The sequence below is a fragment of the Lotus japonicus genome, chromosome 1 (genome assembly GCF_012489685.1).
Source record: "Lotus japonicus ecotype B-129 chromosome 1, LjGifu_v1.2".
Lineage (NCBI taxonomy): Eukaryota > Viridiplantae > Streptophyta > Magnoliopsida > Fabales > Fabaceae > Lotus > Lotus japonicus.
The window spans coordinates 45,384,773-45,396,263 of record NC_080041.1 but is presented as its reverse complement, the minus strand read 5'-3'; the positions used below and the strand labels follow the sequence as shown (position 1 = coordinate 45,396,263).

Sequence of the window (11,491 nt, the reverse complement as noted above, 5' to 3'; positions counted from 1 at the left end):
TGCTCGATGAGCAGTTTTATCATTTGGCTATCTAAAAGATAAGCCGGGAAATTAATAAGTTTATGAGTACGTTGATGCTCTTTTGCTCGATGAGCAGTTTTATCGTTTGGCTATCTAAAAGATAAGCCGGGAAATTAATAAGTTTCTGAGTATGTTGATACTCTTTTGCTCGATGAGCAGAATCGACATTTACCTTAGGGTATTCTTTTTAGAGACAATAAGTTAGCTAGAACACGTGACGAGTGAGGTCGGAGACGTTGTTTGGCTAATCACGAGCAAAAGAGTAAAACTGCTCATCGAGCAAAAGAGCATCAACGTACTCAAAAACTTATTAATTTCCCGGCTTATCTTTTAGATAGCCAAACGATAAAACTGCTCATCGAGCAAAAGAGTATCAACATACTCAGAAACTTATTAGTCTCCCCGAAACTTGGATTCGGCGACACTTCTCATTTTCCAAAACTAATATCCAGACCCTAAGCTTCCATCTGAGGTTGTTATCATTATTTCAAGGGTTCAGAGGTTGTTTAGTGTCTTATGAATTTTTCCTTGTAAAATAGTTTCCATTTAGTTTTATCTCTAATCTTATGAGTTTAAAAGATCTCATAATCCCAAGTAATTCCCAGAGAAGGTCTTGATCCACTAAAACAATAACAAGGCCCAAACCTCCGTTCGTCCCGTCAAACTTTCCCAAAATCTCATGATGAGTGTGGCATAACTGCCCGTTATCCTCACTCTGACGTACAACAGATATATGTGAAATTGCATAATCAAAGTAACACAATCCAACAGTCATGGCATATATATCAACACACCCTAGATTAACTACTTAGCAAATAGCATGTGAATCAATATCAACACATCCTAGATTAACCATGTAGCACATAGCATGGGAATCAATAGCAAAAACAAATCCAGCGATGAATATTCAACATTGTCAGCCGAAGCCTCAGAAAACATTTCCCAGTCAATCACAATCAAGTGCATAAACAATAAATCAAGTCGAATTCGTCGACACCTAAAGCATTAGCTAGTATTCAGTGAGTAATCCTCACCTGTAGCTCCTCAAGTGCGATCCTGCAGCGTTCCTTCACAATCTCCTCCTTCCGCTCCTTGGAATTCCACAAACGAACCTTAGAGCGAAATCACAGAATTCAATCACGATCAGTCAGAAACTCAGCAAACAATAATTACTAAGGTTACACGAAGCATTATAAACTCCAAAGTACGATAATCTAACGCGATAAGACGAGTTTTCGAAAAAGAGAAATTTTCCTCCTCCCCTTAAGGGTGCTCTCGTCCACACACATTAAATGTGTCCGGCGCTTTTTCTTCGATCAAACTTGGTTCCTAGGTTATCATTAGTCGTAACTAAGGCGAAGTAAAGCTCGGAAAAATTATCGGATCGAAAACTGACGCAGGGGTATTTTGGTCAGTGTTTTTAGCTCTGATGAGCAATATTTTACCCATTTTATATAGCCTTAATTTGTCATTATTAATGATTATTCGTAATTAATTGACCTTGCTTGACAGAGATTTCTATTATTTGGTCTAATTACGTTTATTCTTATTTTCAGGTTTTATTTGACATCAAGGGCATTTTGGGGAATTGCGGAATGAAGATTTGATTGTGCTGGAGTGAAGATTGTATTTTAGGAAAAATTAGGATTTAATTTCGGAATAAATTAAGTTTGATATCTTTCAGATTCAAACTTATTTAGGTTGTTATTTTAAAACTCTATCTTTAGGATTTATTAGGATTTACTGTTATCTTTTAGGATTTGATTAGGATTTGTGATCTCAGCTCCTATTTAAGGATTTGTGCTGAGAGAAACAAGGACCTTTTTTACCATCTACATTATTATTTTATGCAATTTTCGAATTTCAGTTATATTAGAGCTCTGCTAGGGTTTTATGCTTTTAATCCCTACTCTCTTCTCCAATATAATTGTTGAATTCGCCCGATCCATGGAAGGCTAATTCCTTTCGAACGAATTCCTTTGCAAAGTATATCGCGCTCTTGAGGTATAGTGCTTAATAGAATTCACATGATTAGTTTTCTTCATCTCTACTTCTGGCTTAGGTTTGCTTAATTCCTTATGATTAGAAATAGAAGATGATGTATGTTCGCTTAGTTCATATTAGGGCGTAAACGATTCTTAATCGCTTAGTTTAGGAATCTGTGAATTAGTTATCTCTTAGTTAATTAATTCTCACGAACTAGGAAACTAATAACAAGAATTGATCTTTAGATACCCGTGATTGAGCAGCGATATACTGAACAAAGGGATTCGTCCGTCTTTAATTGATCATATTAATCTTTGTTTACTTTCTGCTAATCTTTTGAACTGAATCACAAACCCCCCCAGTGTGTGTGCGTTCTTAATACTGAATCTTTGTTGAAACGATAATCCTTGGGAAACGACCTAGGACTCACTTCCTAGTTACTACAGTTTTCTAAATTAATTATTTGTATCGGGTACGGCCTCGATCAAATTTGGCGCCGTTGCCGGGGACTATCGTCTTTACCAAAGGTTTAATAGAGTTAGTATTAGTAGTATTTGTATTATTAGTAGTAGTATTAACAAGTTCGATCTCTGACGCAGGTACTGGATTTGTTGGTGAAGGTAAGGATTAGTGATTTGTGAAGGATAATTAGGCTGTAACTTCAAACGGCCATATCTTTTGCTCCAAAACTCGGAATTCAACATATTATATATGCTTTTGGGGTAGAAAAAAATTTCCAATTCATCCGTGAGATCGATTCTTAAAAACGCAAAAAGAGGCCTTCCTCCAAAAGTTTTTTTAGGGTTTCGAAAAAAAAAAATTTACTTTCAAGTGATTCTTATTCTAATTGGGATACTTAGTGTTGCATGACTAGGGCTAATCCTGGGTTTTTGCATCCATTTATTTCTGAAATAGATCGAGAATTTCATAGGTTAATTAGAGCACGTAGAGCTTTTGTTACTGATCCTCATTTAAGTGATTCTGATTCTGACCTTGATTTTGATTCTGAATTTGTTGCAGTTTCTGAAAACATGGCTGAAGAAGGACCGCGAGAAAGAACATTAAGGGAGCTGGCTGCACCTGATTTCACCTACGAAAGCTTGTGTATCCAGTATCCTGAGGATGTACCATGTGTACTCAAAACTGGACTAATCCATTTATTGCCTAAGTTTGGTGGTCTTGCAGGTGAAGATCCTCATATGCATATCAAGGAGTTTCGTACTGTCATATCCACCATGAAGCCTCCTGAAGTTGACAAAGATCATATCTTTTTGAAGGCTTTTCCTCATTCCCTTCAGGGAACTGCAAAGACTTGGCTGTATAACCTGCCTCCTTCATCCATTGCAAGCTGGGACGACCTGAAAAGAAAGTTTCTTGAGAAGTTCTTCCCTGCCTCTAGGACAACTTCAATCAGAAAAGACATCTCAGGAATCAGGCAGCTACATGGAGAGACTCTACATGAATACTGGGAAAGATTCAAGACACTATGTGTGAGCTGCCCCCATCACCAGATTACCGAGCAGCTCCTAGTTCAGTATTTCTATGAGGGTTTGCTCAACATGGAGAGACATCTCATTGATGCTGCTTGTGGAGGTGCATTGAATGACATGACTCCTACTGAAGCCAGGCAGTTGTTTGAGAAGATGGCTGCTAATTCTCAGCAGTTTCAAACAAGGAGTAATGATGCTGTTAAAACTGTTAATGAGATTGGGACAGATCCAAGGATGGACAAGCTTGAGAAGAGGATGGAAACCATTGCCAGCTTGGTTACTCAATTGGCCATGAACCAGAATAAACCTTCACAACAGGAAAAGGTTTGTGGCATTTGCACTAAAGACCATAATACTGATGTTTGTCCTTCTCTGCAGGAACCTACAGATGAGAATCCTGAAGCATATGCTGCCAAGATTTTCAATAATCGACCTCAGCAAAATTATGATCTGTCATCTAACAGATATAATCCTGGCTGGAGAAATCATCCGAATCTTAGATGGTCTGATCAGTCACAACCTGCCAAAGCACCGTTTCAGAATAATGCTAGACCATATGTTCCTCCTCCAATGCAACAACAGGCTAACAACCCTGCTGCACCGCAATCTAAAGAATCTTCATTGGAGGATATGTTGAAGCAGATGACAGCCCAAAACATGCAGTTCCAACAAGACACCAGATCCTCTATTCAGAATCTGACCACCTAGATAGGACAGATGGCTACTTCAATAAACCAGCTACAGTCCCAGAATTCTGATAAGCTGCCCTCTCAGACGGTTGTCAATCCAAGAAATGTGAGTGCCATCACCTTACGGTCGGGGAAGAAAATTGATGTAGATCATGGACCAGAGCCAGAGCCTGAACCTAAAAAGGAGACAGAGACCACTGCCACAAGAACCTTCCAAGTACAACCACCTTCCATTCCTCTTCCATTCCCTCCGAAAGCTATGCCAAGCAAAAAGAAGGAAGAGACAGATAAGGGAATCTTGGAGATATTCAAGAAAGTGGAGGTGAACATACCTCTACTTGATGCACTCAAGCAAATTCCAAGATATGCAAAGTTTCTGAAAGAATTATGCACTCAGAAAAGGAAGCTGAAAGGAAATGAAAGAGTTCGCATGGGGAGAAACGTTTCTGCAATCATAGGTAAAGTTGGTAAACCTGCTCCTGTTTCTGATGTTCCTGAAAAGTGTGAGGATCCAGGTACGTTTTCTGTTCCTTGCGTCATAGGTGATACTAAATTTGAAAATTCCATGCTAGATCTAGGAGCTTCAATTAATGTGATGCCTATGTCTATTTTTAAATCACTTTCACTTGGACCTTTGAAACCTACGGGTGTTGTCATCCAATTAGCAAATAGGAGCACGGCACACCCTGCTGGTTGGGTAGAGGATGTTTTGGTTAGGGTTGGTGAACTTGTTTTCCCTGCTGATTTTTATGTGCTTGAAATGGAAAAAGAATCTTCCCGTAATACAGTTCCTATCATTTTGGGGAGACCATTTTTAAAGACAGCCCGAACCAAGATAGATGTTTATGCTGGTACACTGACTATGGAATTCGGTGATATTGTGGTTAGGATAAATATTTTTGATGCTATGAAACATCCACCTGAAGACTATTATGTGTTTCATATTGATTTGCTTGATGAACTGCTTGATGATATGCTTGATGAACATGAATCTGATTTCCTACATGATTCTGATTTCCCTTCACTAACAGGTATTGGATCAAGCGCTTACCACTACGCCAAAAGCAATTGCTGTTAGTGAGGGCGCAACTTTATTTCCTTATAGCACAGAGTCCTCAAGGGGCTGCGATGTTAAGCGCCATGGGGTGGGATGTTAAGCCCATCGAATCCTAAGGGTGACGCTGGATTAATAAATCCAACAATCTCCCCCCCAGTGTTAGCCGGGGGATTCGAACCCATGACCTTGCTCTGATACCACTTATTGGATCAAGCGCTTACCACTACGCCAAAAGCAATTGCTGTTAGTGAGGGCGCAACTTTATTTCCTTATAGCACAGAGTCCTCAAGGGGCTGCGATGTTAAGCGCCATGGGGTGGGATGTTAAGCCCATCGAATCCTAAGGGTGACGCTGGATTAATAAATCCAACAACAGGGTCATACACTTGTCATACATGTACTGCTACTGAAATGTGTGATTCTTGCATTGATCAATTTTTGGACACTGTTGTTGTTGACTCAGATGTTAAGAAATCTGATTGCACTAACCCAGTTGTTGAAGTGCAGGCTGCAGAAACTGTATCTGCTAGTTTGGTTCCATCTGTTTTGCAGGCACCCGTATTGGAGCTTAAGCCCTTACCAGATAACCTCAAGTACGCTTACTTGGAGGATGATAAGAAGCTCCCTGTCATTGTTTCCTCTCTCCTTCGTGAAAATCAAGAGGAAAAGTTGCTGCAAGTACTAAAGAAGCACAAGAAAGCTATTGGTTGGACCTTAGCTGACATTCCTGGGATTAGTCCATCCATGTGCATGCATAGAATACTCTTGGAAGAAGGAGCGAAGCCAGTAAGACAACCACAAAGGAGACTTAACCCAGTGATACTTGATGTTGTGAAGAAGGAGATCGCCAAGCTGCTACAAGCTGGAATTATATATCCGATCTCTGACAGCCCTTGGGTGAGCCCAGTTCAAGTGGTCCCTAAGAAGACAGGACTGACCGTAGTGAAGAATGAGAGGAACGAGCTTATCCCTACTCGAGTGCAAAACAGTTGAAGAGTCTGCATTGATTATAGGAGGCTCAATCAAGCAACTAGAAAGGATCACTTTCCTTTGCCCTTCATTGATCAAATGCTTGAGCGCTTAGCAGGTAAAAGTCACTACTGTTTTCTTGATGGTTTTTCTGGGTACTTTCAAATTCACATTGCTCCTGAGGACCAAGAAAAGACCACATTCACTTGTCCCTTTGGCACTTTTGCCTATAGGAGGATGCCTTTTGGCCTATGCAATGCCCCTGGTACATTCCAGCGGTGCATGGTAAGTATTTTCAGTGATTTCTTAGAGAGTTGCATCGAGGTCTTTATGGATGATATCACTGTTTACGGATCTTCATTTGATACATGTTTAGATAATCTGGATAAAGTTTTGCATAGGTGCATTGAAATTAACCTTGTTTTGAATTATGAGAAGTGTCATTTTATGGTAGAGCAAGGCATAGTTCTAGGTCATGTGATTTCTAACAAAGGCATAGAGGTGGATCCTGCCAAGATAGATGTTATTTCACATTTGCCTTACCCCTCTTGCGTGCGAGAGGTGCGTTCTTTTCTTGGCCATGCAGGTTTTTATCGCAGGTTCATTCAGGATTTCAGCAAGAGAGCCCTTCCTCTTTCTAACTTGCTGCAGAAGGAAGTGGCGTTTGATTTTGATGAGAAATGCAGAGAGGCGTTCGATTGCCTCAAGAAAGCCCTGACCACCACTCCTATCATTCAGGCACCGGATTGGACAGCCCCTTTTGAGCTTATGTGTGATGCCTCTAATTACGCATTGGGTGCTGTCCTTGCTCAAAAAGTAGATAAGTTGCCTAGGGTAATATATTATGCATCTAGAACTTTAGATTCTGCACAAGCGAATTACACAACCACTGAAAAAGAACTTCTAGCTATTGTGTTTGCTCTAGATAAATTTCGATCATATTTGCTAGGTTCTAGAATTATTGTGTACACTGACCATGCAGCTCTAAAGTTCCTGTTGAAGAAGGCTGAATCAAAACCTAGGTTGATCCGATGGATGCTCTTACTCCAAGAGTTTGACTTGGAGATTAGAGATAGAAGTGGAGCACAGAATTTGGTGGCCGATCACTTGAGTCGGATAGAGAGGGATGCTGATACTCTCTTCCCATTAGAGATGACTTTCCGGATGAACGGCTCTTTAATATTTCAGTTTCTTTTCCAGCACCCTGGTTTGCTAATATTGTAAATTATTTAGTTGCTTATGTTTTCCCTCCATTTGCTTCTAGAGCTCAGATTGCTAAGCTCAAGAGTGATGCTAAATATTATTGTTGGGATGACCCCTATTTGTGGAAGTTTTGTACTGACCAGGTTATTAGGAGGTGCATTCCAGATCATGAGATTGAGTCAGTCCTTCAGTTTTGCCATGCTTCTGCAGTGGGTGGTCACTTTGGACCCCAAAGGACAGCACGCAAGGTGCTTGATTCTGGATTTTACTGGCCCACCATCTTCAAAGATGCGGCAAGGATTTGCAGCACCTGTGAGCCATGTCAGAGAGCAGGCGGTACCATTTCTTGGAGAAAAGAGATGCCTCAACAGCCCATGCTGTTTTGTGAGGTCTTTGATGTATGGGGTATCGATTTTATGGGTCCTTTTCCTGTTTCTTTTGGTTTTTATTATATTTTTCTTGCTGTTGATTATGTTTCTAAATGGGTGGAAGCTAAGGCCACCCGGACTAATGATTCTCGAGTTGTTGTGGATTTTGTTAGGTCTAACATCTTTTGCAGGTTTGGCATTCCTAGAGCAATCATTAGTGACCAAGGCACCCATTTCTGCAATAGGTCCATGCAAGCTCTTCTCAAGAAATATGGGGTTGTTCATAGAATTTCCACACCATACCATCCTCAAACAAATGGGCAAGCTGAGAATTCCAACAGAGAGATAAAGAGGATCTTGGAGAAGACGGTCCAGCCTAACAGGAAGGATTGGAGCAATAGACTTGAGGATGCTCTTTGGGCCCATCGTACTGCTTACAAAGCACCCATCGGAATGTCTCCTTATCGCGTTGTTTTTGGTAAGGCATGTCATCTCCCTGTTGAGATAGAGCATCGTGCTTATTGGGCTGTGAAGACTTGCAACTTGGCTCTTGATCAAGCTGGTGGCGAAAGGAAGCTTCAATTGAGTGAGTTAGATGAGATCCGCTTGGAAGCCTATGAGAACTCTAAGTTCTACAAAGAGAAGACCAAAATATTCCATGATAGCTTGATTTCCAGAAAAGACTTTTTGGTTGGACAACAAGTGTTGTTGTATAACTCTAGGCTTGGCCTAATGAGCGGTAAGCTTCGTTCTAAGTGGATTGGTCCTTTTGTTGTTACTAATATGTTTCCTTATGGTACTGTAGAGATCAAAAGTGAATCCACAGATAAGAGCTTCAAAGTTAATGGTCATCGCCTCAAGCATTTCCTCACTAATCCTTCTCTTGTGGATGCTACCATGGACGATGTTTCCTTGGTTGTTTCCACCCTCCTCCCGCCATGAATCAGGGAGTTTTCTTTCCCTTCTTTACTTTTATTGCACTTGTTCAATTCCATATTTGTTATGCTTCATTGGGACAATGTGTAGTTTAAGTGTGGGGGGGGGGGGGGAGATTAGCTTAGGTAGAATAAATTAGATGAATAAATTGATGCATGCTTCTCTTTGAATTCTTAGGTCTTGTTTAGATTATGGGCATTTCCTTTCTTTGAACTGAGTCATGATATCTTGTGATGTGAATCCATGCATTCTTGTTGTCAAGTTACTTTTGAAAATTGAGGGGTTGAAACAATTATGATAGACTTAATTCCCCTGTGAGAGTTTTTGAGCCTTAACTGTAGGTGGTCAACCGTATGCCATGCCATCTCTAATCTTTTTCTTGTGTGATTGCACTCTTGATTACTTGCACTCTAGAACTTGACTTGACGCTTGTTTCTACTTGATATTCACATGCACATATTGAGGTGATTTTAAGCATTTTCTTCTTTTAATTAATAAGCCACTAGCCATATAAGCTTACCTTGAATGAATTATCCTTTGATAACCACTTTGAGCCTTTTTACCCTTCTTTTCTTTAGCTCATTACAAGCTTATAAGTGAAAAACCATGATTGACCTAATCTTAGGGAATTTTGGAGCTTTGGAATTGTTTTGGGAGTAAGTACTAAGTGGGTAAGGGTGCATTGTTCTTTAATTCTTCCAATTCTCGGTTATGCTTAGTTGGTTATTGTAAATAAGTATGGTGGTGATGTTTTCCTTACCAGTTTTGTTATTCAGTTAAAAAAAAAAAGAAAAAAAAAAGAAGGCCAAAGAGGAAAGAGGAAAAAATGAATGAAAGGATGAAGGATGAAAAGTTGAAGTGTGGAATTGGAGGAAGAATTGCAAATCTTATGCTATGAAATTGGGTTGATTTTGACCTACTTCTTACTTATTCCCCATTGCTCCTTTATTTCTTAAGGTTTTAGCTACTTATCCCATATTCTGTCCTACCTTGTCCTTGGCCCCATTACAACCTTTAAAAGTCCTTTTTGATCTTTATGTGCATGTGTTTTTGATTGTTGATGTTAGCGTCTTGTCAAGCCTATGGTAGTGTTTGTTCTCATGAAGTGCCTTGAGCGTAAACACAAACCTTAAACACTTGAGTGTAAACACTTTGAGAGCATAACTTGTGAGGTTCTATCATCTTTGTTCTCACCTCTTGGTTGGATTGGTTACTTTACATGCTTGGATGTTTGGATGATATTCATGGATTTCTTGTCTCTTTGATTCTTCAGTTGATTTTGCCCATTTCTCTACATTACCTAGGATTCATTGTTAAGTATGTGATCTTTTAGGTTATTGCATGATTCACTTCCAGTTACAAATTGGTTTTCATGTTCTTAATTCTTTATTTTGCCCAGGAGTGCAAAAGGCTAAGTGTGGGGGTATTTGATGAGCAATATTTTACCCATTTTATATAGCCTTAATTTGTCATTATTAATGATTATTCGTAATTAATTGACCTTGCTTGACAGAGATTTCTATTATTTGGTCTAATTACGTTTATTCTTATTTTCAGGTTTTATTTGACATCAAGGGCATTTTGGGGAATTGCGGAATGAAGATTTGATTGTGCTGGAGTGAAGATTGTATTTTAGGAAAAATTAGGATTTAATTTCGGAATAAATTAAGTTTGATATCTTTCAGATTCAAACTTATTTAGGTTGTTATTTTAAAACTCTATCTTTAGGATTTATTAGGATTTACTGTTATCTTTTAGGATTTGATTAGGATTTGTGATCTCAGCTCCTATTTAAGGATTTGTGCTGAGAGAAACAAGGACCTTTTTTACCTTCTACATTATTATTTTATGCAATTTTCGAATTTCAGTTATATTAGAGCTCTGCTAGGGTTTTATGCTTTTAATCCCTACTCTCTTCTCCAATATAATTGTTGAATTCGCCCGATCCATGGAAGGCTAATTCCTTTCGAACGAATTCCTTTGCAAAGTATAGCGCGCTCTTGAGGTATAGTGCTTAATAGAATTCGCATGATTAGTTTTCTTCATCTCTACTTCTGGCTTAGGTTTGCTTAATTCCTTATGATTAGAAATAGAAGATGATGTATGTTCACTTAGTTCATATTAGGGCGTAAACGATTCTTAATCGCTTAGTTTAGGAATCTGTGAATTAGTTATCGCTTAGTTAATTAATTCTCACGAACTAGGAAACTAATAACAAGAATTGATCTTTAGATACCCGTGATTGAGCAGCGATATACTGAACAAAGGGATTCGTCCGTCTTTAATTGATCATATTAATCTTTGTTTACTTTCTGCTAATCTTTTGAACTGAATCACAAAACCCCCCCCAGTGTGTGTGCGTTCTTAATACTGAATCTTTGTTGAAACGATAATCCTTGGGAAACGACCTAGGAGTCACTTCCTAGTTACTACAGTTTTCTAAATTAATTATTTGTATCGGGTACGGCCTCGATCAAGCTCGGAATTTCAAAATTGGAATTTCGAAAAACAAATTAGATGGGGACGTCACCAACGACGTTTATGACAACTAATCCTAGTGGCGCTAAGCTCAGTCGAGAGTTTTAAGTCTAAAGGGCGAAGCTTTGGTCAGAAAATGGGTTGCTGAGCAGAATTGAAACTCGGCGGCAATTCGGCGAGATTCGGCGAAATGTAATCCGCTAAACATGCTCTTGGGCATGCAGGGAATAAGTTTAGACAGAGAAATCAAGTTATTTGGACAGTTTTACAAAAAGCTCGAAACTTTGAGCACAGA

General features: G+C 39.3%; 1 pseudogene; it reads left to right on the top strand.

Moving 5' to 3' along the window:
• Window positions 1-2,873: 2,873 nt before the first annotated feature.
• On the top strand, window positions 2,874-8,724 carry LOC130736689 (uncharacterized; annotated as a pseudogene).
• Window positions 8,725-11,491: the final 2,767 nt, after the last annotated feature.